This window comes from Panthera onca, chromosome B4 (assembly GCF_046562875.1).
Source record: "Panthera onca isolate mPanOnc1 chromosome B4, mPanOnc1 haplotype 2, whole genome shotgun sequence".
NCBI lineage: Eukaryota > Metazoa > Chordata > Mammalia > Carnivora > Felidae > Panthera > Panthera onca.
The window spans coordinates 54,240,858-54,262,133 of NC_138345.1; the positions used below are offsets into that span (position 1 = coordinate 54,240,858).

At 41.6% G+C, this 21,276-nt stretch overlaps 1 long non-coding RNA gene across 1 annotated transcript in view; it reads right to left on the reverse strand.

The window, feature by feature from the left end:
* The window catches only part of LOC145715613 (uncharacterized), a 338,798-nt gene that overhangs the window by 3,908 nt on the left and 313,614 nt on the right, over positions 1-21,276 (reverse strand). The gene's annotated exons all lie outside the window — the stretch shown is intronic.

Genomic DNA, 21,276 nt, shown 5'->3' on the forward strand with positions numbered 1-21,276 from the left:
TGCCTTTTCTTCTGCATCTCACTCTTTCTCTAACTTTCATCTTGTTTCTGTTCTCTCCCCCTCCCCCTCCACTGCTCAGAGCAGTCTTTCAGGAGGGTTGTGGCATCTCCTTCAGAACCAGAGGATTCTGCCGTTTTGTATGAAGCTCTGAATTGTTGTGTTCCTGCCACACACACACACACACACACACACACACACACACACACACCAGCAGAGCCTTTGACTCAGAGTCTGCATCCCACCCTCTGCAACCTCTACCTGCCCATTCTCACTGCCTCCCCCTCTGGTCCCCACCTCTTCCTTTTCATTCTCTGTCTCCCTCTCCCTCACTCTCTGTGTGCACTTTCCTGACTACCTCCTCAGCCCTGGTCCCATGTCCATGGGCCTGTCTTTGGCTCTGGGTCCATGATTTTCAGAGCCCTGAAGTTGGGTCAAACTCCTGTTTCTGAGTCCATGTCTGCCTCTGTTATCTCTGGCCTCTGAGCATCTCTCTGACTGTCTTGGATCTTTTGCTTTGCTCTCTGGGTGCTGCTCTCTTTCCCCTCTCCTGTCTCTGGGTCTGGCTCCCTGTCTCTCCATTCCACTGCCTATTGTCTTCCTCTGTTGACTGCATGTCTATGTCTCTTAGACTCTTCATGGTGTTCATACCAGCTCTGCCTTATTGGTCCCTCTCTGTCAGGCGTGGCTTGAATCTACTGTATTTTCTTCCTGCTCCTATCCTTGTCCCTATCTGTCCTCTTCTCTGCTTCCCAGTGCTGCCCTGCAGTTCCTGGAGTAGGCTGGTGGGGAGGGAGTAAAGGTGACTGGGAAGGCAGACTTTCATGTGGAAGATGGATGACTGGACTATCAGGATGTACCTTGGGCTCTCACTTCAGCACTCTCATCTAACATTCTCCAGGACTTTAGATTCGGATCACCTCCCCTGCCTCTTGTGCTGGACAGCCAGGCCCTGAGACTTGGCCCCTCCCCTTCCCAGTTCATCCCCTGGGAGCCATTGGAAATTCTGGGAGGGCATTCAAAGTCCCATTAGGCCAGGTATCTATGTATCTGGAGCATTCTATGAGAAGAGGAGTGAGGAGTGGCAGGAGGCCCACTGAAGGTGCTTTGTTGGAGGGGGTTAGGGTTGCGCAGAACAGAAAGCTTGGGAGCTTTGCCTCTGGATCTTGGGAGAAACTAACCAGTGGATCCTTCCATCCCTGAGATAGATGCATTTGGTACAATGAATCCAGGGAGGATATGTGGCTGGTCTTGAAATAGAAGGGGAACAAAAAGTGTGTGTCCTTCTATTATCCCCTCATGGTACCTGTAACCCTTCTTTGTACATAGAAAGTTCTCAATAAAGTCATTGGCTTGTATTTCACCAAGTCTCCTAAAGTAAGCACCTAAATCAGTAGAACTCAATCCCTTTCAATATTGTTCCCACCCCACCCCCCACTCACTCACTCCCAGCAAGCCAGTATCTGCAGCCAGGACAGTTTCCCCTGCCAAGCTTTCCAAGTACCCCAGTGATCATGGAACTCCAGCTCAAATCCCAGTCATTCCAACCCATTCTCCTCCATCACTTACTTCATGTCCCTTCCTCCCCCTCAACCCTCTTATCCACCCAATGCAACTTGCCCCCTGGGTGTCTCCCCAAAGACAGATACTCACTAATTAGCACTGAGCACTATAAGGGAAGGGTTAAGGGCAGCCTGGTGGGTGGAACAGAATTCCAGAGCTAGCAAATAAGGAGGTCTGTCAGCATCTGTCAAATATTCCATCTCTCTCCAGCATCCCTGTCTCTTGCTCCCTGGCTCCTGACAATCCATCTCTCTGCTGAGTCTGGTGGACAGACCTTAGGTGCAATTTTGGCAAAGACCAGTCTGCTCTGGACCCATTTTCTCCAGGAATGTCACTACTCCTAATATATTTCTTTGAAATCTCTGAAGACTTTGGAATCTGAGGTTTATATGAAACCCAAGGATGGAGAGAAATTGCTCTTTAAGCTCAATATCCTGATACCATACCCTTGTCTCCACTGCACATCCCTAAAGCAGAACTTAAAATTTCAGATGGCAAAGGAGGGAAATCTCAAGAAGACTACCCCAGCCTTAAGGAGGTCCTGAGTGCCTCCAAAAACCAGGGAAAATGGCAGGCAGGCAGAAGATGCTCTTAGACAAAGATCTCTCCTTGTGATATAAGCAATTTCCACGGGAGTAGTTACTCAGCCCTGAGCCCTTGAGGGGAACCTTCTCAGAGGTAACCTGTGAAGAACTCAGGGCCACAAGAGGGCAGCAGAGAATGGCTCTCCCTGCAGAGCTAGTCCTGGGCCCTAGGATCTGGGTAAGGGCTGGGCTGTCCAGGTGAGGGGAGTCTGGCTCCAGCAATAACTCAGGAGTTTCTGAATTCTGGAACCCCCTTCTGCAGCCTTTTCCACTGACATCTCTTATCCTCTTTGGCCCCTGAAATGCCATCACCCACTCTAGACTCCTTCCCTTTTCTGGTCCCAGCACTGGGGCTGCTGGAACACAAGGTCAGATGACATTCCAGCTCACAAAGGTGACGCTTCACAGGATCCCAACTGATAACTAGAGCCAGAACTTGAACACACATTTTCTTGCTTCCCAGAACAGGGGTCTTCCCATTTGTGCTGACTGCTGCTCATAACAGAAAATCACACTTCATAGGCCCCAGTGGGAAGCCAGCGCACAACCCATGGTTTAAGAATCAAGGTCAAGGGGCGCCTGAGTGGCTCAGTTGGCTGAGCCTCCGACTTCAGCTCAAGTCATGATCTCACAGTTTGTGAGTTCGAGCCCTGCTTTGGGCTCACTGCTATCAGTGCAGAGAAATTTTCAGATCTTCTGTGCCCCTCTCTGTCTGCCCCTTCCCTACTCATGCTCTCTCTGTCTCTCTCAAAAATAAATAAAACATTAAAAAAATCAATGCCAGTCAAAAAGAATGAAATCTTGCCATTTGCAACTACGTGGATGGAACTGGAGGGTATTACGCTAAGTGAAATTAGTCAGTCAGAGAAAGACACAAATCATGACTTCACTCATATGAAGACTTTAAGAGACAAAACAGATGAACATAGAGAAGGGAAACAAAAATAATATAAAAACAGGGAGGGGGACAAAACAGAAGAGACTCATAAGTATGGAGAACAAACTGAAGGTTACTGGAGGGGTTGTGGGAGGGCGGATGGGCTAAATGGGTAAGGGGCATTGGGAATCTACTCCTGAAATCATGGTTTCACCATATGCTAACTAATTTGGACGTAAATTAAAAAAATAAAATAAAAATAAAATTAAAAAAATACATTAAAAAGGTAAAAAATCAATGCCAAAGCTACACCCTTCTCCATGTGATACATGTTTATGTACGTGGCTGGTGCACACAGGACTTTAGCCATGGAGGACAGGCATATACACCACAACACCATGCTGTGTACACCCTCACCGTCAGCACACACACCCCTCTTCCCCTCAGAATCTCACAGCCCCTGCCCTTTTCTTCCTACTTCCTGAGCTGCAAGAGGAACTTCTCCTCATTTATCATTTGCTCTTTGCCCTATGTTTCCAGAGTGTCCTCAAAGATGCAGACAGGGAAGCACTTTCCCAGTCCAACCTAGTCCCTCCTACCACAGCCTCTTCTCATGTTTCCCCCCTGCACAGCTTGAAGTGCAAGGAAGACAGAGGGAAAATTAGTGGTCCCTGAGCTTTCTTCCCCATGTAATATATGTTTACATACATGACTGGTGCACACAGGACTGTTAACCACAGAACACAGACACGTACACCACAAACACTGTGCTGTGCACACCCTCACCCTCAACACACACACCCCTCTGCCCCTCAGAGTCCCACAGCCCCTGACCCTCTCTTCCTACTTCCTGAGCTTCAAGAGGAACTTCTCTTCATTCATCATTTTCTCTTTGTGCTGTGTTTCCAGAGCTCCTCAAAGCTGCACTCAGGGAAGCACTTTCCAGTTCTAATTTCATCCCTGTTTGACATGGCAGAACTTGGAGTCACAGGGGAAACAGAGAGAAAACCGTTGGTTTCTGAACTCGCTTCTCTGAATCTTCCCTGTTGATCATGGCCCTCCTTCCCAGGAAATGTCTGACCCATCTGTGATCCACCAGCTTTAGCCCACATCCTCTCAGTGTCCCTACACTCTGTACCCATGTCCCTATCCAGAAGAAACTACTTCCATGCTTGGAGGAGGGGGTGCTGGGATCCATTTCACAAACTCATTCTGGGCTTATCTGGAATGCAGTACAAGAAGATTCGAGTTAGACTCAGTAAGAACTTGCCAGAACAAATGGTTGAAAGATAGCTTGTGTGAAACTCAGAAAGAATGCATACATGGCCTTCTCAGAGTACTCAAGAGACAAGAACTTGGTTTGGACCTGTCTGGGTAGTACTGACTAGAGATAGAGGTTTTCAGTGTGATTCTGGTCATCCCAGCCTCAGGAGGTAGCACAAACTCATACATTTACAAGCAGGCATGCACACCCAAACTTATACACTCTCATATGCTCATCAAATATACCTATGTACATATGCATGCCACTCTATTCCTTTCTTGTAAGGATCCAGAGCCCAGTCCTCTAGATTCTAGAGATCAAAAATGTCCAGGAGAAAACATGGAAACCCACAGGAAACCTATTTATAGTTTCTTGGCCCACAGTGGAACCCATTTGCTATATTCCCCTTCCTGAGTGTCTAGGACTCTAGCCCAACCATGGAAGGGGAACCTGCACAGATAATTAATTCCTTCACACAACTAACATTTTAGAGCACCTATCTGCCACCTCCCACCCCACTCCCATCCCACAGCCTGCAGCCTAGGCAGACACATAAAAGAGTAAGACCTTCTTCTCAGTGGTGTGGTGGAAAGAGCAAGAGCTCAGCAGTCAAGGACCTGAGTTCAAATCCTGATTTGACTCTTAATATGCTGTGTTATCTTGGGCACTTGACATAACCTCTCTGAGCCTAAGTTTCATCACCTGTAAGCTGAGGTTAATAAAATTTACCTAATGATTCTCTGAGGATTAAAAAACAGGTAAAGCTTCCATAAGCAATGTGTCCACACATGAAAAGGGACCCCATTCCATTCCCCAGCCCCTGTTTTGAGCATCTCCCCAGCTACCTTCCAGTCCTGCTGTCCCTGAAAGAGAAACCCAGTCTCCTTCACTCTCAGACTCTCAGTTAGGCATACCTAGGGAAACTTGATCCTGTCTTGGCTGGCTCCATAGGACTCCCCTGCCGCAATCCAGGTCCCCACCCCCCTGTTACATCATGACTCTTGCCCCTTTGCAGGTTGAGTTTTCCATAATAAGCCTTGATGCAGCTGACGAAGGTCCAAATGTTCACAATGGAGCACCGAGCCTACCTATCAGAAGGAAATGAAGTGCTAATTATCACCAGGGAGCCATGCCAGAGAAAATTGTCCTCCTATTCTTCTAGCTTTAGCCAGCACTCTGAGCCCCCATGATTGATCAACTAACCTTTTTCTGTATACCTATTGATCATGCATCCTTTCCTAGAAAAGAACAGAGCCTTCTGAACATCATGAAAAATAATCCAGAGACGGTTGTACAACCCCATTCTCCACACCAAGGAATCAGACACCCTTGCACAACCTCTTAGCACCAAGATAACATCTGTAGCTGGTACCATTGAGTATACATGTAATCAGAAAATGTTAGGGACACTGTACTACTTTTTCTTATTAACTGCCCTAAGCTCCTTTAATAACCTCTGGGCCAGGCAGCAACCTCAGAGTTGGCCTTTGAATAAGATTTCCTCTTCTCTCCAGCTAGCTGAACTCCTGAATAAAGCTCATATCCATTTCCAATCAAAATTCTTGTCTTGAATATTGGATTTTGGAGCAATGGGAAGCTGAGATTTGGTTTCAGTAACAAATTTTGTTGAACCAGCCAGAAGCCAATGACCCTGTGGTATCCAATTCCCCCAGAATCTTAAGGTGGAGCCATTGGCCAGTAGCAGACCAAAGCTTTCTTCTTGGTTTCTGGACTAGTAACTTGGACAGCTTCAGGAAATTAGCTATTCCAGGCTAGTTGTTCTCAGGGAGGGAATCTGAAGGTCTGTTCCTGCAGCTGCCTAGACTATTTTTTGTCTCTGGGAACCTCACTGTTGCTTCCAGACCCATGTTCTCTGCCAAGTTTTCATTTTGGTTGGATTAGAAAGAAAAGTAGCATTTGGGGAAGTTGAGGAGCTTCTGGGCTATGTAAATCCCTTGGAGTGCACACCTACACACGTTTCTCATTCATGAAGCACTATGTGTTTTTGTTTACTTGTTCATGTTTTTCCCATTCAAAAGGCATGGCTTTGAGGAAAAACTAAAAGTTGTTTCAATAATTATTAATTTATTTGGAATTTGGAGATCGTTTTGGTGTGTGTGCAGGCATTGTGTTGTGTAGTGTTAACTTTGTCCATATTGGGAAGTTCCATCTCTATCCCACCCAGTAGCTCACTGGGCCAAATTTGGAATAATGGGAAAGAATACAAGCAGGAACCTATGACAAAGAAGGAGATAATCTTTATTGTGACACCACCTTGTCATGTATGTTAAGCTCAGAGGATAGATGGCCATAAAATGGCTTTCTTGGATCTCTTCCTCCCATTGGGTTGTCTCCAATAGGTGGTTTAGGTTTGGGTCCCTCAGCGTGTCTAGGGAGTCCTTTGGTTCAGTCATTGAACTCTGACTTTGGGGGAGGAACCAGAAACTAAGATGCCATTTGGTTCAGTTGGCAATGCCCCAACTTTTGGGGGGAAAGGGATGCCAACAGAGGCACCCTGGGCTTCATGTAATCATAGTTTTGTTTCCACCGTGTTCTTTCCGAACTTTCTCCCAGGAATATGAGGACACTTCTCTTCCCAAAGAAAATACATTAGAACATATTTTAAATAAAAGGTGCATAGGCCTGAAAACAATCATGAAAAAAAAAATTCTTGTTTTGCAGGAGGAGGGACAGGAGACCAAAAGAATATAGAAATGTTATACCAATATTTGAATCTACTTCTGGCCTTTCAAGAGGTACCCTTTCACGCTGGCCTCTTCCTCTTCCTCTTCCTCTTCCTGCACCAGCATGGGTGCAGCTTGGATAATGGGCCCCATCCCCAATGCCTGGGGCATGATTGGTGCCTGTTTCTCCTACCCTCACTATCAAGGAGCAAAAACACCTAAACTGTTGGGTCCCTTCCTCATGAGGTTCAAGATAAAGCACCTCCCAAATTAACATGAAGGCATTCATGGGCTGCACAGAACTTGAACTGCCCACTGCAGATTTCCCCACAGGTGCCCTAGGTAAAAATTGCCAGTTGGGAACAAATTGATTAACTTTTAGTGGAGACAGGTACAACATATTCCATATTAAAGCTAATTGAAGTTTGTTGGTTTAATTGAAATAGATACATATGTAGCATTATCTGCATTAATATAATAATTTTAGGCAGAGGGGCCAAGATGGTGGAACAGCACAGAAGTTTTTTTGCATCTCTCGTCCCTGAAATACAGCCAGATCAACACTAAACCATCCTGCACACCTAGAAAACGGATTGAGGATTAACACAACAATCTTCACAACCTGAACCAGAGAATTCAGCAGTGTGCAGCACAGAGAGGAGAACTGGGGGGAGAGAGAAGCCACGGAGGGTAGGGAACTATTTTGCTTTCAGAGAGAGGATGAAGATGGCAGTAGAGTATGAAAACAGCTGGAGAGAAAAGAAAGAGTACACAAGGACTGAACAAAAAAGGGAAAAAGGAGAAAGGAGAGGGTTTAAATTCCATTAAGACTCTATAAACAGGGAGCGCAGAGTCTGAAACTCTGCAGATCGATACCTGGTGGAGCTCTGATGGGAAGGGTGAATCCCCAAGAGTGGAGAGTGATGTCTGAGGGGTCCATGGGCCACATGGGGAGAGGCAGTTCCCCTACTGGGAGGACATTTGGTAGAGGCTGTGAGGCCATCCCACAGGCAAAGTTCCCAGCAGACCCCAGAAAACAGCCACATTGGCTGGTGCTAGAATGAGGACGTTAAGGGGGGGGAAGCCTGGTGCCAGATGTGTGTTGTAATTTTCCATAATCCCTGAAATGCTGCGGCTACACAATCGTGTGAACTTTTTCCAGGGCGGGCTGGCCCTCCTGCCACAGTCTCTGGACACTGGCAGAAGCTCAGTCCTGAGAACTTTCCTGGGTGTGGCTGGCACCTGGCCATTGCTCAGTGAGACTCTCCCCCAGAAGGTCTGAGATGGTCAAAGCTGCAGTCCCTCAGAAGTGAGGGGTTAGGAAACACAGCTGCATCTGAGATAAAGCTCAGGAGGAGGATGCTGCCTGACAACCTGATTGCTTGGTCATAGTGTAAAAGCAGGGAGTGGATGGAAGTCAGAGACAAAGGAGGGGTGTGTGATTGCTGGTCAGCGAGAGCACAGAGTTCTGATACTACAGAATGGGTAGCTGGGTGACACTATTTTCACCTTTCTTGCGCATGCGCATACACACCTACATATGCCACTACAATCCACCACAGTAACCTAAGCAGCGCCATCTAGTGGAGAACAGAGTCCTTACACTAAGCCCTGCACAACTGAGCCAACATCACTCTTCAGGAACACCACAAGTCTCTCTGCCTCCATAGTTTATGGACTATACAATGCTTCGTAGTTTGACTTCTAGGGGAAAGCGATGTAATTTCAATCGTATTTCAGTCTCTTTGCTGGTCCATCTATTCAATTTTCTTTTTTTTTCTTTTCTTTTCTTTTCTTTTCTCTTCTTTTCTTATTCTCAAATATGGAAAGAGAAAAAATTTATTTTTATTTTCCATTTTTATTAGAAGTATTTTCTTTAATTTTTTCTACTATACTTTTTTACTTTTTTTGCAAATTTTTCAAATACTATTTTACTTCCATCATTTCATCGTATTCTATTTCATTGTATTCATTTTTTATAATTTTCATTTTTTTCTTTCTTTTTTTTCCCTTTTCTTTTGTTTGTTTGTTTGTTTTTTATCTTTCCATTTTTTCTCTAATCTATCAAGCTCCTTTCAACAACCAGAGCAAAACACACCTAGGATCTACCATCATTTATTTGATTTTTTTTGTGTGTTGTTTTAATTTTTTTAATTTTATTTTTTTACCTTATTTCTTTTCTTCCTTCAAAACGATGAAACAAAGGAATTCACCCCAAAAGAAAGAGCAGGAAGAAATGGCAGCCAGGGAATTAACCAACACAGATACAAGCAAGATGTCTGAAACAGAATTTATAATCATGATCATAAGAATACTAGCTGGGGTGAAAACATATTAGAATCCCTTTCTGCAGAGATAAAAGCTAGTTAGGATGAAATAAAAATGCTATAACTGAACTGCAATCTCGAATGGAGGCCACGGTGGCAAGGATGGATAAAGTAAAGCAGCAAATCAGTGATATAGAGGACAAATTTATGGAGAACCATGAAGCAGGAAAAAAAAAAGAAGGAGACTAAAGCAAAAGAGCATGATTTAAGAATTAGAGAAATCAGGGTATCATTAAAAAGGAACAACATTAGACATAGGGGTCCCAGAAGATGAAGAGAGAGAAAAAGGGGTAGAAGGGTTATGTGAGCAAATTATAGTGGAGAACTTTCCTAACCAGGGAGAAGACACAGATATCAAAATCCAGGAAGCACAGAGGACTCTTATTACATTCAACAAAAACCGACATCAACAAGGGATATCAAACTTTGTCAAATTCAAATCACAAAATACTCAGGCAAGGAAAGAATCATTAAAGCAGCAAGGGAAAAAAAGTCCTTAACATACAAGGGAAGATAGATCAGGTTTGCAGCAGACCTATCCACAGAAACTTGGCAGGCCAGAAAGGAGTGGCAGGATATATTCAATGTGCTGAATTGGAAAAAACATGCAGCCAAGAATTCTTTATCCAGCAAGACTGTCATTCAAAATAGGAGAGATAAAAATTTGCTTTGGGTAGTATAGACATTTTAACAATATTTGTCCTTCCAAATCCATGAGCATGGAATGCTTTTCCATTTCTTTGTTTCCTCTATGGTTTCTTTCATAAGTGCTCTGTAGTTTTCAGAGTACATATATTTTACCACTTTAGTTAGGTTTCTTCCTAGGTATCTTATGGTCAACTAATCTTTGACAAAGCAGGAAAGAATATCCAATGCAAAAAGATAGTACTTTCAACAAATGGTGTTGGGAAAACTAGATGGTTACATGCAGAAGAATGAACCTGGACGACATTCTTACACCATATGCAAAAAAAAAATTCAAAATGGATGAAAGACCTAAATGTAAGACAGGAACACATCAAAATCCTAGAGTAGAACACAGGTAACAACCTCTTTGACCTCAACTGCAGCAACTTCTTACTAGACACATTGCTGAAGGCAAACATGAATTATTGGGACTTCGTCAAGATAAAAAGCTTCTGCACAGCAAAGAAAACAATCAACAAAACTGAAAAGCAGCCTATGGAATGGGAGAAGATGTTTTCATTTCTGATTAAGCGTTAATATCTAACATCTATAAAGAACTTATCAAACTCAACACTCAAAAAACAAATAATCCAGTGAAGAAATGGACAGAGGACATGAATAGACACTTTTCCAAAGAAAACAACCAGATGGCTAATAGACACATGAAAAGATGCTCAACATAACTCATCATCAGGGAAATACAAGTCAAAACCACAATGAGATACCACTTCACACCTGTCAGAATGGCTAAAATTAACAACACAGAGAAAAACAGATGTTGGCGAGGATGCAGAGAAAGAGGAAACTTCTTGCACTGTTGGTGGGAATGCAAACTGGTGCAGCCATTCTTAACAATATGGAGGTTCCTCAAAAAATGAAAATAGAACTACCCTATGATCCAGCAATTAAACTATTAGGTATTTACCTGAAGGATACAAAAATACATATTTGCAGGGATACATGTACCCCGACATTTATAGCAGCATTATCAACAATAGCCAGACTATGGAGAGATCCCAAATGTACACTGAGTAATGAATGGATAAAGAAGATGTGAGAATACACACACACACACACACACACACACACACACACAGTGGAATATTACTGAAACATCAAAAAGAATAAAATCTTGCTTTTTGCAATGACATGGATAGAGCTAGAATGAATTATGCTAAGTGAAATAAGTCAATCAGAGAAACAAAAATATATTATTTTACTCATATGTGGAATTTAAGAGACAAAACAGATGAACATATGGGAAGATGGGGAGAGAAGGTAGGGGAATCAAACCACAGGAGATTCCTGATGATAGAGAACAAACTGAGAGTTGTTGGAGGGAGGTGGGTGGGGGATGGGCTAGATAGATGATGGGTAATAAAGAGAGCAGCTGTGATGAGCACTAGGTGTTGTATGTAAGTGATGAATCAATGAATTCTATCCTAAAACCAATATTGCACAGTATGTTAACTAAAATTTAAATTTAAAAAAAGGCAAAGTTTTCTTGGATTGTTGCTCTGCTCTTAATAAGAAATTCTATAGAAGATTTTTTTTTTTGTTTCCTTTGTCTGCCAAAAAACCAATGTTTCTATGTTTTGCATTTATTTGCTCTTTGATTACTTAAGAGAACTAAAACTTCTCAATAGTAAAGGAGCTAAGTTATGCTAACAACCATAAAACTTTATGGAGAAGCTCTTATTGCCAGCTTCATTAAATAGATAATTAAATATTAAGTTTTATAATGATCTGTAATCCTATTTAGGTGTGTGCTTTAGAACTTTCTGAGGTTGAACAAATTTCCTAAGATTCGAATTCTCAATTAAGTCTTTTTGACTAATCAGGCTGGTTCATTTGGTGTGTTAATTACATGGGAAGCATTATCAAACACAATGATAATAAACCTTCTTAGGTTGTGTTGTATGGGTACATACTGTAACTGTTCTAGAAAATATAGGAAATTCCTGAAGTTTTATTTTTTAATGTTTATTTATTTTTGAAAGAGAGAGAGAGAGAGAGTGCAAACAAGGCAGGGGGTGGGGGAGGGGACAAAAAGAGAGGGAGACACAGAATCTGAAGAAGGCTCCAGGCTCTGAGCTGTCAGTACAGAGCCCAATGCAGGGCTTGAATCCATGAACTGTGATATCATGACCTGAGCTGAAGACAGACACTCAACAGACTAAGCCACCCAGGTGCCCAGAAATTACTGAAATTTTAATATGTTCAGGTATAGGGTCATCACTTGATATTCTAATTAGGAAATGCATTCACGGAAATACTAGATTTCCTCATCAACTGCATTATAGTGAACTCTCATCAGATCTTGAACCATATCCATTTTTGAGTGTTCATTTATACTTATTGTTCTGATGCTCTTGCAAAATGTGTTTTGTCTTCAAGGAAATTCATGTAAAGGATTTTTGACAGATATAGGGTTTTGATATCTTTAAAATCACAAAACTAAACTGGGTAAGACTTTCTGGAACTAATGGAAAATCTAATTCAAACAGAACAAAACTTAGTAACATGAGACTGTATGAATTGAGGAAGATGATTAGTTTTTGTGATTCTTGTTGGAAACTGCTGGTTCTGTACATCGGGTCTATCAGATCTAAAGAGACTTTCTTTTAAGATACCTAAGACATGATAAAATACTGTTTTGTGAGAAAATTGAACAATTTTAGCTTTTCTCTCTACCTGAAACACTCTAGAGCTCAGGAACTCCTGGTATTTTTTTCTTTCATGGCAATTGCAGTTGTCTGCATAAGTTCAACAAGAATCTGTTCTCCTTGTAACGGGACACCACTGGAAACATTAGTTACTTCACAAGGGCTTTGACATAATGTCATGTTTGAGAGAGACATGCATAGACTCAGATATGACCAGACAGGTTTAATGAACTAAGGTTGACTTTATGAATCCAATAAAGACCCTTGGAAGTGTTGGCCTGATGGCTTCCTTACAGAGCTCCCAGCAGCCTTACCAGGTGAGTACAGAAAGTAAAGAACATCGTTTCCTGGCAGGTTCATGACACCTCAAGATATTTGGGGGATCTCTAGAAGAATTCACCCAAATCTACAGGTATTAGAGGCAGGTATTATGTCAAGTATTGGGCTTGTCTTCAAGCCTGGAGAGGCTTTTAAAAGTTCAATCTACAGATTCCTTATGAAAAGTTGCAGTGAATCATGTTTGAAAGAATCTATAAGGTCAATAACTATTCTTGCTGAGTTTATGTAAATAATTAGGTAAACTGTTAAAATGGGACTTGTTTTTCAAATAAAGTAGTCTTAACTTGGCTCTCTTTGGAAATGAGGGTGATTTTAGAGAGAAAAATTATGTTTCAATAATACACTTTTGTGAATGTTAAATTCTAGTTCTGATTAATTAGATCAACATTCTTTGAATGTTTGTTGTCTGCCTAAGCTAGACAACTTGAGGGAAACTTCAAATACTTGCCACAATAGTTCACGTGTAGACAATCTTCATGCTTGTCACTCTATGGGGACAATAACACCCCATGGGCATTTGATTACTTGAAGAACTGAACAATAGGATAGACTCCCAAAAAATTGGGTAATTCGGCTATCACCTTGACCAGATATATGTGACTGGGATAACCAAATTGCTCCTTAAAATCTGAAGTGTACCTCACTCCTTGGGATAACTGTGAACTTGCAGAAGTAGTGGATGGCCCCACTTTCCTTATGACTGGATAGAGGATGCACTTGGAGACACTCATATTCCCAGACAAACCTTCTCCCACTTCCAATGAGTCCTCATAATTATTATATTGTTAAGGCTAGACATAAGGCAAAGAGGGCTGCGTGATCCTTTAATCTAACCAAATTTTTTGTAAGTCTCTGTCATGTGCACCTCAGCCCCATCTACTAGGGAAGATTGATCAGCAAGAATTTCAGCTACTTTTTCAGTGTCTATCAGGATCTTCCTGATGCCTGGCCAAACATGCCTCTTGCTGTGTCCAAAGCCCACTTTCTCACAGATGCTTCCCTTAAATATCATCTTCCTGTCTCTTCAAAGTTGGAGTAATAGATAAAGAAGGCTGAGAGGAATAAGAGAAATGAAATGCCCCAGAAAGAAAGCAAGAAGAACTGACCATACAGGGAATGAAGAGGAGTTACAAGGATGGGAGGAAGTGGGGGAGAAGTTGCAAGGGGAGAATCAAAAGACTGAAGAAGCAAGAGTAGAGGGAGTGAAATATATAGGACCTTGTCCCCAACTCTACCAAGGAGGCCAGGGCCTTTGTGAGGAGGGAAACATTTGCTCTTGAGCTACCAACCAAACTATTTTTTAACAACAGGAATCAAGGCTCAGTAAAGGTGTGAAAGTTCCAGGTGCCAGTCTCACATTCCTGTTACCCACTCCCAAGCCTTTCCTAATATGACCACTGCTCTGCAGGGCACAGAAACTAAAACTACCAATTGTGCCAGGAGGAGGGGGCCAGGAAAGTAGTCAAAGGAAGACCCTGAAATGAAAGAACTAGGTGAAGACTGCCAGGAAGTTAGCAGACTGCATGCTCTTCACAGCCTTCGTTGTCTTCAACCTTGGAGTAGGGATCCAGGTATGGCTTGGGGTGGTGTCTCCAAAGTAACTCAGGAGATATCTTTCCCCTCACTCAAAGCCTGAAAATCTTGACTAGGTCCACTATGGAGTACAGAGCTTAGAACCCACTGAGACAGAGGTGGGAGATGAAAGGGAGTCTCTATGACAGTAATTTGCCTCTCTCTATGTGTACTTCTGTCTCCATCTCTCCCAGCTTCTCACATACTGGTGCATCATTTCAGAAGCTTCCACTTTGATTTGTCGCCATGTGTCTAGCAAGATAAAATCTCTTAATGCCTGTTGTGCTTGCCAACTCCTAGGCTGGAGAAAAGAGGGCAGGATCCATCCTGAGGCAAGGGGAGGGCCCTGACTTCTTCTCTGCCTAAGGCAGGGGGAAGGTTGGGAGGTTGGACTAAAGAAGAAACCAGTCTTAAGGCTGGGTTGACAAAAATGTTTCCTGGTGGGAAGGCTGTTCTTCTCATTCTGTTATTAATTTTATTATATTTTTCTTCAGGTTAGAAATTGAATTAACTTATAATCATAGAAGGGTAAATATATGACAGTGACTATAAAGGCCTTTCCAGACCTCCCTATTTAAAGAATATTTCCTATTATTCTTTATCACAATACCAAGATTATTTCCTTTGGATGTTTATTATACTCTGTAATTACTTGAACTATGTTTTTTTTTTTTTTTGCTTATTGTCTGTTTCCCAAGAGAAAAAAAACCTATATTTGAATGACAAAAAGAATGAATTATGAATAAATATGGTATATGTGAACAAATCTACTGGTTGGATAAAAATTTCCTTATAATATGATCAATACCTGAAAGTATCATGTCCAGACCTATATTAATAGTACCTTTAATCAATATTCATAATGACCCTATTCTACATCTCTATCCATGGCTTCTTTCTCTACAGCTGTACACCATGCATGAAAGTTATTTAACAATTCTTTAGCTCTGTGTTAAGCCCTATGGAGGAATATAAAAATATATAGGATGCAGTTTACCCACTCCAGAAGCTTACAGTTGAATGAGGGAGAAAGGGAAGATACAGTAACACAAATGAGGACAATGAGCTATGGTAAGACTGACATAAAGGAGTAGAGGAAGTCAAAGGAAATAAATTTCTTCTTTTTTTTTTTTTTTTTTTTAAATTTTTTTTTCCAACGTTTTTTATTTATTTTTTTTGGGACAGAGAGAGACAGAGCATGAACGGGGGAGGGGCAGAGAGAGAGAGGGAGACACAGAATCGGAAACAGGCTCCAGGCTCCGAGCCATCAGCCCAGCGCCTGACGCGGGGCTCAGAGCCTGACGCGGGGCTCGAACTCACGGACCGTGAGATCGTGACCTGGCTGAAGTCGGACGCTTAACCGACTGCGCCACCCAGGCGCCCCAATTTCTTCTTATGTGGATTCTCCAGGAAGGCATGGGTAGGAGGTAATATTTAAAGTGGACTGTGATCATTGTGCAGAATTTTAGTAGTCAGAGGTTAAGAGGAAGGAATACCAAGGAAAAGACATAGCTACTGAGAAGGATTTCTTGACTTTTGGTATCATTTGATATTGAACTTCTCTTGATCAATAGAGAGTGAAGTACAGAGACCAGTAAAATTCAAGAAAAAGCCGCAAAAGCTGGAGACTTTGAATACAGAAAACAGGACCCAGGACCTGATTCCCAGCTTCTTTTGCACCTGGTCACACTGAAGGGATGTAGGTTTCAAATGAGACAAGATATCCATTATGCCTCCATCTATATGTCTCCCATCTCTTTTCTCCCCCCACTGTGTTCCACTGTGTTCTTTATTAACAATGAAATTATTTCTTAATATAATCACTGAAAGATCACAAAGCACAGAAAAGCATATTCTACACAAATTAAGTCAGGTGATTTGCATACCTTGGGAAAGGAAGAAATCTCTCCTCCTTTCATCTCCATAGTCAATTTTCCTCCACCTTCTGACATTATATGCCAATAAATATTTGTATTTTCTCCTTCTCTGGACAAGAGATGCTGTGAAATGTCTGATGTAAAGTAAAGATTGTCATAAAATCCCTCATAAAAAAGTCCAACAATGGCATTAGAAGGTGGGGGAGGGGGTTCCTGTTCTGTGTCTGCCTTCAAACCACGTGCGGGTCATACCACCTCCTGCTTCCAGGAGTTTTGCTGCAGGTTTTCTAAAGATGTAAACAGAGACATTCAACTCCTCTTACCTTGCATCTGTTAAATTCATTGCTTTCTATGAAATTAGTTTAACAAAGTACCAGTTTCTCATAATGTCAACTCTAGTATCCTTAGTTAGTATATTTTTAATTCTCCTCTTTCTGGGATGACTCAAAAAGAGAGTCTCACGTGGAAGTAAAGAAGTAAATAAAGTGGCTTCTTTTATTATCTTCTGTCAGGGGGTTGGAGGAGAGGAGATGGTTACCTGGGTGGTGTACATACAAAAGTGGCTGTGTATTAGGCTAGAAAGTAAAAGACAGGAAGGGATTGCCTTGTGGCTGCTATTTCTCTTTCTCTACAAACCTCTTCTGATTGTAGGAGATTTATAGGAGCTCCAAAGAAGCCCAGCATCTTCACCATAAACTTCACAGAAGAAAACTCATTGAGTTCCCGTTGAAAGGAGATGAAAAGTGAAAATCGGGATTTGGTACAAACTCACAGACCAGGGCCAGGAAAGGAAGGAGGCCAGTTCTTTATAGCTAGTTGAAGTCCTTCGGGATTTGTGTACATGCACACAAACACACACACACACACACACACACACACACACACACACACACACACGCATACACATAGGTATGCACACACCATACCCAAATACTCTAACAAATATGGTCATGTTTATAGTCCTACCAAGAAAAATGTACCCCTCCTCCTTGTGTACCCCACTCTCTGGTGCTTATTTCCACACAAATTCAATAATATATGTCCACATATCTGGCACATACACATGACTGTCAATGAGGTACTTTATGAATATAATATATTGAGCCTCTCCCCCTTTCCAGACTACAGGGTGGGGCACAGCGAAGGTTAATGAGAGAATGTATGAGTATAAGCTTACATTTGTCACTGAATGTGTCTCTGACTACATGCCACAAAACAAATATAAATTGTTTTTTCATTATTCACTATTTTGCATTATCCACTGTCTTTCAATTATCTCTATACCACCAAGTTTCAGTGATCATCTATCCCTAACTGAGCTGCTACTTCACGAAGAGTATAGCTCAGGGGTTAGTTGCATGAGCTTTGCTCAACCTTGGTACAAATGTTAGCTTCACTACTCACTTTGTACAAATTACTTCACTGCACTTTGTACCTTTCTGAGGCTTAGTTTCAAATTTTGTAAGGTAAGCATAACAATACTCAAATCATACACCTTTTGTATTAAATAGGTGATCATGTGAAGTGTTTGGGAAAAAAAAGTATAGGCTATAGTACTCAGCAAATGATAGCTATGTTTTCATCATCACTTTGTTGGCATTGGAGATACAAAGAAGTAATACATAAAAGAGGTGTTTTCTCTTCAGAGGTTTTTAAATCTCATCAATGACACAAGATAAATACATGGAGAGAGGAAGAACATGGAAACCCATAGCTGTTTATTTGAGTCCAAACATGCAACTTATTCTCCTAAATCCAAGCCCTGTTTACACTTTGTAGGAGATTTGGATGCTCTAATAAGATTTTTATTCTGTCATTCATCACTCCCATGCCTCACAGCCTAACATACACCACGTGTCTATCCCAGCTTTTCACTTAACAAGTTGAGTGGAGAACTCTTGGGATAAAAAGTATTTTGAGAGTGTATTTTCTATATTTCCCTGTTTCTGGGCAGGAGACCACCTGAGGCATTCCAAACCCTAGTGAAACAGCCATGCACACAGCAAGAGTGCCTGCATCTTCCCATCCCTCCCTCCTATGGAAGACCCCATACGTAAATATAATAGAAAACACTGGCCTTTCTATGCCAACCATAAAACCCTGAGTGATTCAAGAAAGATGCATACTTTCCCAGGCTGGACCCAGTCTCATCTTCAAAGATCCCCTGCAATCAGGTAGAGCAGGTTGGGCCTTCTATCAGTTTCACTACTTCTGGCCCCTCTCCACATCCCATGGGAATAGATGGAACAGGACCATGGGAGGACATGTCAGGCATTCTCCTGCCCTGGGACGTATTTTCCCTGTTGCTCTTTGAATGAACAACTGTTATTACTGTTGGGTCTACAGGAAGGGGAGAAGCTATTCCTTGCCCTGAACATGACTCCACTCTGATAGAACAGACAGGACAGTCACCAGGACTCAGGCATAGCTACACAAAGGCAAAACTAGAAGTGCCTGAGTACAGTTCTAGATGGGGTATGGATCTAGATAAACTTTTAGATATAGTTCTGGATGGAGAGAAATGTTTTTTGTCAAGAAAGTCTCCCAGAAAATAGTTTTCAAGGACTAGCACAGTGCTAGCCTGAAAGGAAGAAAAATTTTCTGTACCAGAGAAATGTGTAAGGCCCAATTCAATTTAACATGAATTTATTATATACTCATTATGTTCCTGAAGCCCACCTGGATGCTCTGGGGGAGTAAATAAGATACACTCTTTGGGCCTCATGGGTGGCTCAGTCAGCTAAGCCTCTGACTCTTACTTTTGGCTCAGGTCTTGATCTCAGAGTTCATGGGATCAAGCCTCTCTTTGGCTCTGCAATGACAGGTCTGAGACTGCTTGGGATTCTCTCTCTCTCTCTCTCTCTTTCTCTCTCTCTGCCCCTTCCCCGCTCACTCTCACTCTCTCAAAATAAATAAAATTAATAGAAAAAAAAAAGATACACTCCTTACCTGTGATCTACAATCAGGAACAAAATAAAGAAAATAAAGACACTCAGATAACTGTGGTATTTTATTTTTTCATTCCAGCTTTACTAACGTATAATTGACATAAAATTATAAGATATTTAACATGTACATTATGGTAATTTGATAGACATATGCATTGTGAAATGATTCACTATGATTTCCTCACTGTGAAAGGATTAAAGATGGTATCTTAATCTAAATGTTAGATTAAGTGAAGGTAAGTGTTCAAAGGTACCTTTGCTTTCCTCACTTCATCTTTACATGTGGAGGAGCTTCAGCTGGAGCTTTGGTTTTCAAAGAGTGATCCCTAGAACCTCAGCATCTCCTGGGAATTTCTTAGAAGTACAAGTTTTGGGATCCATCCAGACCTACTGAATTCCAAATGCTAGGGGTGAGGTCCAGCAATTTTTGTTTTCACAAGCCCTCCAGGTATGGGACACCTGCTGAAGGTTGAGCACCACTGAGCAGAGAACTATTCCTGGACTCACTCCACCTCTGCCTCCCTCACCATGACTTTCATTAGTGAGTTGAAGAGACAGACAGCACTGGGCATACCCAGCTCAGCCTCTTCCAGTTTTTTGTTGATTTTCTTTTTTTATTTAGTGCTAAGTTGCCCAAAGGACAACTCCCTTGCTCAAACAAGAGAAAATCTAATAAAAGCAGACTCTCTCATGTGGTAGGAAGCAGGTGGTGCTCAGCACTACTAGGGATGAGGTTCTTTGAGAGAATTAACAAAATTGACAAACCACTAGCCACTTTGATCAAAAAGAGAAAGGAAAGGACCCAAACAAATAAAATCAAAAATGAAAGAGGAGAGATCACAACCAACACAGCAGATATAACAACAATAATAAGAGACTATTATGAGCAATTATACTCCAATAAAATGGGCAATCTGGAAGAAATGGACAAATTACTAGAAACATATACACTACCAAAACCGAAACAGGAAGAGAAACCGAAACAGAAATAGAAAATCTGAACAGACCCATACCCAGTAAGGAAATCGAATTAGTAATAAAAAATCTCCCCCCAAAAAAGCATCCAGGGCCAGATGGCTTTCCAGGGGAATTCTACTAAACATTTAAGGAAGAGTTAACACCTATTCTCCTGAAAGTGTTCCAAAAAATAGAAATAGAAGGAAAACTTCCAAACTCATTCTATGAAGCCAGCATGACCTTAATTCCAAAACCAGACAGAGACCCCACTAAAGAGGAGAACTATAGACCAATTTCCCTAATGAACAGGGATGCAAAAATCCTCAACAATATATTAGCCAACTGGATCCAACAATACATTATATATATATATATATATGTGTGTGTGTGTGTGTGTGTGTGTGTGTGTGTGTGTGTGTATGTATATATTCACCACGACCAAGTGGGATTTATACGTGGGATGCACGGCTGGTTCAATATCTGCAAAACAATCAATGAGATTCATCACATCAAAAAAAGAAAGGAAAAAAAAAACATATGATCCTCTCAATAGATTCAGAGAAAGCAGTTGACAAAATACAGCATTTTTCTTGATAAAAACCTTCAAGAAAGTAGGAATAGAAGGATCATACCTCGAGATCATAAAAGCCATATATGAACGACCCAATGCTAATATCATACTCAATGGGGAAAAACTGAGAGGTTTCCTCCTAAAGTCAGGAACAAGACAGGGACCTGTCACAACTCTCACCACTGTCATTCAACATAGTATTGTAAGTCTTAGCCTCTCCAATCAGACAACACAAAAAAATAAAAGACATCCAAATTGGCCAGGAGTTCAAACTTTCACTCTTCACAGATAACATGATACTCTATATGGAAAACCCAAAATATTCCACCAAAAAAGTGTTAAAACTGATTCATGAATTCAGCA